Consider the following 6758-nt stretch of genomic DNA (forward strand, 5'->3'; position numbering starts at 1 on the left):
TCATTTTAAATCTTGTAATGAACTTTAATGAACTGTAACTTTAATACATGTATAGAACAAGCCCATGCAAGCCCAAATATGCACGCCTATGCATGTACACGTCACTAACTACAATTTGAACTGAATTGAGCGATATATGCGTTTCTGCCAAACAATGAGTCATCATTTTACCAGGAATTCGCTGTACATTGGGCTGCATACACTGCGCTATCGGCCTTTTATGATAACGACATACAGATAAGATTTTACTGTTGTTTGAATTACATGGGACCTGTCTGAGGGTGACGACTTGTACATAATGACAGCTTGTAAATGATGACTTTGGCGGGGCTATTCAAATGGATTTATCGTTAGAGAAAATTGGGACTGACTTCCATGACGAATTAGACGATGGCGTCCTATGCGAGTTTTACTGTATATTATTATCTCGGGAACACATTCAATACACTAAAGTAACACTTTGTAGCCAAGCAAAAGAGTTAAGCACAAAAGATGATCAATTACATCGTGGTGACGAGTGGTTGATTAAGCACCGGAGTGTTATAAGTGACATAAAGATACGATACGATAAGTCCTAGCTAGCACTGTATCAGTAACTCTCATAGGGTCTATGTCCCCCAGAGTACTGCCGGAACGTACCATGGGTACGGTCTGGTATACCGGAACGTACCCTGGTCACTATTTAATATGGTTAGGGTTAGGGTTAGGGTTAGGGAGTAGGTGTAAGCGACTTCCTAGACTTTTTAGTGGAGTAGGCGAGGTTTCTTTGCACACTCCAAAGATATTTTATACTAGTACAGGCCCATACCCAGGCCGTAGCCAAACGTGATTGGTCCGCAGGCACAAAGGCCCTTTCCGCTTATTTTCAGATCTGGTTGTCCTGTCGGGCAACAAGAAGCAATTTTTACTTGTCCAATTTAGATTTTTCCTGACGACACGGGTGTCGCAGGCTGCTTTTTTTTAACGACCATTAAAAATACAACGTGAGAATGTCGTGTGATCGCGCCTTGACTCAAATTATGTTAGCAATATTAAACAACTAGAATTTTTCAATTGTCTGATCAGGCAACTAGCCAAGAGAATGACTTGTCCGACATAAACTTTTACTTGCCCGGGGCAATCGGACAACTGTTAGTGTCGAGTGCTGTATTCTGATTTGTGTGCTGTTAATAAATAAGCAATAAATTGTTCATAAATTGCTAAATACCAGCATATGATTAGTGCTCTTTCTGGCAATTGAGATGATCAAGATTTATTTATTCACAGATCTCCGGTAATCCGAGGTAATAAATCCGAGGTAAGATCTCCGGGATGCTTGATCCACGGTAGCAACCCTGGGTCAAATAATCCTCCTACTCAGGACTGCTTCAGCCCCATGTCAATCACATCTGGAGACTTATCAAGTGTTGATGACAACGTTATGTGGAATCATGGGACAGTCCCGTGTAATGTCGTTTCAAACAGCTTACAATTTGTTGGCAATCCTGGATCAAACAATCGAGTAAGCTTTGCCAACTCTGCAGTAAGCAGCGCTGTAGCATACACAACACTGGACATAGCAATCCAGCAAGCTATGAAAACTTTTGAGCAAACACTCTAGTAGATCACACAGTCACGGGGCAAAGCAACCCAGCAAGCATGAGCAAATGGACACCGGACACTGCAGTGGCTAACACCACCCACAGTGCACCTGAGGTGACGGACAACATGATGCATCCGGAGATGCCGAGAAATGTCACGCCGAACTTGTTTGAATTGCAGGTTGGAAGTAACTCGCAGATGACAGATGTGGTAACTTTCGTTTTACCTTCATCGAAATATGTAATGCTGAACTAGATTCATAGAGACACTGATTGTGTAAACGTAATTGAATGGATTAACATTGTTATTTTTTAATATAAATTAATGTTATCTCATCAAGTACTTGCTTAATGCCCTAACACGTTGAATGTTATTTCTAAAGCATGTTTCGAGACCATGTATTCTAATGCATTCTGTGTTTTTTTAAGATGCAGAGTGCATCTCCGTTGCAAGTACAACCATGTAAGTAATGATCATAAAGGAGATGTCAGCATGCTGGTTTTCATGGCAAATATGTCACATATTAGAACTATATTTAGAACTAGACCGAGTTTAAAATTATGGGCAAAACATTTTATAGGTAGACAAAAACTGATGGATGTTCTTACGTGCAGAATTTACTTTGCTTCCATTGCACATTTGACTTGACATGCAACAAATCCTCAATTGTGTTACATTTCAGACTTGGAAATATTAAGACAACCGCAGAGAAACGGGCATAGGTTTCGATATACGGTGGAGCGTGGCAGTCATGGAACCCTAGAGGCTGAGAGAATGAGTGGGGACCAGAAGAAAAAGGAGTATGTTAGTGTCAAGGTGCGTGACATCAGATGTACCTAGTTAAACAGACGCGACTATTTCCACGCGAGCTGAAAAAACACAATGCGTCCAAGCGAACGATGCGAATGAAACAATCAGTGCACACAGCAACAACTCTTGTAAACTCAGTTGCGCGATCTACAGGCGATCGTCGGTTCAGATAAAATGTTGCTTGCATAAACAAACATCCCCTACGAATTACGCATGTCATTTTAAATTGAATAATGTTAATTGAACCAAAGAATTTTGTACGAATTACGAATTACAGAATACGAATTATACAACGAAAATTAAAGGGAATAAAGAAGAGAAATATTGGGACCACATGTGTTTGTACGAATTAGGTCATTCTACGAATAAAGTGATGACGAATTAAGCGAGGTTGACTGTAATAGTCTCATAAAAAAATGTTTGACCCGGTGAGTTGGAAAGCTTGTATACCTACACTAAACATATTCTCTCTCGTCAGTTGGTAGGTTGGGGAGCACGAGCTAAGATAGTAGCAAGTTTGGTCACCAACGACAGTCAATCTGAGTCGCACATTCACCGATTGGTATCCAAAAAGTTCAATCCCTCCGCTAACGAATGGAGCCACCCAGAAATACAAGTGGACATGGCGTGTGAGATGACTGCCACGTGAGTTGCATGAGTTTAATGAAAGGCGTAAACAATCAGCATAGCGTCGCCGTAACCTAGCTTACTGCATAACAGAGTCCTAATCTTAAACAGAGAATCATTAACTTCTCTAAAATATGGTCATGTTTATGTTCAGTATTATATTTCAGATAACTGTTTACTATTTATGCAAGATGCCATCTGAGACTAATATTAATTTCTTAATCATAGTTACCCAGCTATTATTAGTTATTGCAGGGCTAGAACAAAACTCCGGACCAGAACACAAGCAAATGAATGCAGCAGACGATATACAAACATATCTGTCATCATACACCAAAAATATCAAATTCACGCACATAAACATTCAAAGCTTGGTTAAAAAACATGAAAAACTAAAGGACACATTAAAAGGTTTTAATAATACAGTGATTGCATTAAACATAAACATTGCATAAACATGGCTAACTAAAAACATATCCACTCAATCGCTATCTTTGCCGAATTATATATTATACAGGCGAGACATGGCAGTGTCAAAAAGGGGTGGTGGAGTTGCACTGTACATTCCAGATCGTATTAAGACTAAAGAACTCAGGAGCACAAAAACAAATAAAATTGAATCAATATAGTATGAAATAGCAGGTTTAATAATAGGAGTCGTCTACAGACCACCAAGTCAAAAAATTGATTACTTTCTCCAACATTTCGAAACAGAGATTGAGAATGCCACAAATGTAAATAAAAAAGTCATGATAATGTGAGATTACAATATAAACCTATTAAATCCAAGCAGCTGTGATTACATAAATTTGGGGCCTACATAGACTCGCTAGAAAAATACTGTATTACCAGTCTTAATAAAACTATACCTACCAGATATGATAAGTCATCAGCGACCCTAATAGACCATTTCCTAATTCAAAAAGATGCAGAATATATCTCCTATAAGTCATTCCCTGTGATTATTCAGATCATGACTTCATTACCACAATCTCTGACATAAAAAGACTAATAATAACAAGACTCTGAGATTAGAGTAGATATCTTTATCTCACATCACTTTTACTCCAATAAATTAGAGGACGTAGATATACGAAACTCAACCTCCACCTTTATTATACAAATCCGGAATCCCTCTCCACCCGGCAAAACGATACATGAATAATAGAACATTACATACATGAAATCAAATCTAATAACATTATCACCACAGACTTAAAAGACATAACCAACATATTAAATTCAAAATTCTTAGACATGGGTAAATTTAGTAACCCCATACCTCCATTATTTACAGAACATAAAAAATTGCTGAAGTCAGCATATACTAACACATCATTCTCATTCCAAGCTGTTAGTGAAGTGACAATATTAAACATTTTACAACAAATGAACTCGAAAAAGTCGTCTGGTCCTTCAGAAATTATACATGTCAGTATTATTAATGAGTAAAAATATCATCACACTTCATATCACATGCATATATGTAACCAAATGATCATGAAGAATGAATTTCCTGAAATTTGCAAAACTGCTAACGTCACACCCGTACATAAAAAAGGAGATAGAGATAATCCAGAGAACTACAGACCTATCTCAATAGTTCATTGTTTTGGTAAGTTACTAGAAAACGTATTATACACTCAAATCTGCGATTATCTAAAAAAAAAAAACTCCCTACTATACAAAAAGCAATTTGGTTTTCGGAAAAATCACAGTACCACTGACGCACTAGTCACGACTACAGAGGCCTACTGGAGACACAATTTGGACAATAACAGATTTGTAGCGACCGCATTTCTTGACTTAAGCAAAGCTTTTGACAGCATATCCCACAAAACATTGCTTCAAAAACTAAAACAAGTAGGATTTGACACATACTCTACAACACTGATTGATAAATACTTAACAGACAGAAAACAGAGAGTGAAAATTAACAACACTACATCAGAATGGGGGGGCTATTTTTAGAGGAGTTCCGCAGGCACTAGCGGATTAAGGGCGGGGCAACAGGGGCACGTACCTCGGGCCCCCACATTTGTGGACCCCCACATTTAGAGTATCCTAAAATTTACAAAACTGTCGTAATTGTGATCCACAAAATTCTTAGCATTTAACGTTGAAGTGATGCGTTTCCCATGCTGTTTCTCTGACTGAATTTTGCGAACACTTTCCTAATACCGAAATTGCTCTGAGAACTATCTTTCACTTGATTGGTCTCGAATTGTAGGCGGTTGAAAGGTCATTTTCAAATACTCAAGTTGATCAAAATCAGCATGAGAACGCATCGATGAGCCAACAGAGCTGGTAACACGGCTCAGTTATTCTCGCTATCGAATGTGACATTTTAAATTCGTTGAAACACGATGAAATACTCTCTGAATTTGCAAGCATGAAAGTGCAGAAAAAATACAGATTATAGGGCCCCCACACAATTGCGTGCCCCGGGCCCCCCACACGCTTAGTCCGGCCCTGCCCGCAGGGGACATTACTGGGACCGTTACTATTCTGCATATACATCAACAATATACCAAACATACTCGAAAAATGTGAACTGACCCAATATGCTGACGATACATTCAGACAAAACAATTCAGATCAAAATAAAGCTGTTAATACACTGCAAATTAATGTGGAAAAAATTAAACAGGTATTCGATTACCATAATTTACAAATGAACTCAGACAAAACAGAATTCATGCTATTTTGCCGCAATAGTAATAAAATTGTGGATACTAACAAAATTAAGTTGGATTAACAAAATTGAATAAGAAAGTTGATAAGTAACAACTCGATACCACAATTGAGAACAGTAAAATTTTTAGGTATGTATATATAGATCAGCATTTAACGTGGAATGACCACATAACTACATAGTAGACAAGATGAGTACAAGTATTAGCTTCCTCAGACAGATACGGGGTCAACTATACACAAACATAAAGCTGCAAATATACTCGTCACTCTGCCTGTCACATCTCATATATGGATCTAGTCTGCTTATAAATCTCCCCAAATCAGCTTTAGATAGACTAGAATTATGCTCTACGCATTATAACAGGCTATTCCCACAAAAACGCTACATCACAGAGACAGACAAGAGCAGCTACTAGAACTAGAGAGGAACTAAAAGTACCCCCAATCGAATACCTAATTAAATACCACACAGTTATATTTATATACAAATACATATCCACCATGTAAACAAACCACTCAGAAATAATCCCCTACCTTACCTGACAAATATTACATTAAATTCAAGAACACTTAAATTAAAACAAATAACAACAAGTAATATGTATGGACACAACTCGCTCACTAAAGATGCAATAAACCAATGGAATAAACTACCAATAGACACAAAAAGGAAGCCTTCATTTAGCACATTTAAAAAAATGTTAAAAAACTCAATTTTAACATCATATAACAGATAGGAGAACAATGTTGCATTCTGTATGAATATGTGTCTATATTTATATAAATGTGTGTGTGTCTGGGTGCGTATATGTAATATGTAATGTATGTCATGTGTATATAACGGTGTACGTATGAGTTTTTTTCCTAGGTTTCTATTTTTTCTTCATGTTGTATGCACTGTTTTGTACTGCATCACTCAGAAAATTTATCATTTTAACTACTCAACACTATTGCATTTATCAGATTTTTTCTCCATGAAAAAAAACTGTCGTCAGTACATGTATTTGTATCTGAATTCATGCAATAAAGATTTAATAATAATA

This window comes from Priapulus caudatus, unplaced genomic scaffold, assembly GCF_000485595.1.
Source record: "Priapulus caudatus unplaced genomic scaffold, Priapulus_caudatus-5.0.1 Scaffold306, whole genome shotgun sequence".
Lineage (NCBI taxonomy): Eukaryota > Metazoa > Priapulida > Priapulimorpha > Priapulimorphida > Priapulidae > Priapulus > Priapulus caudatus.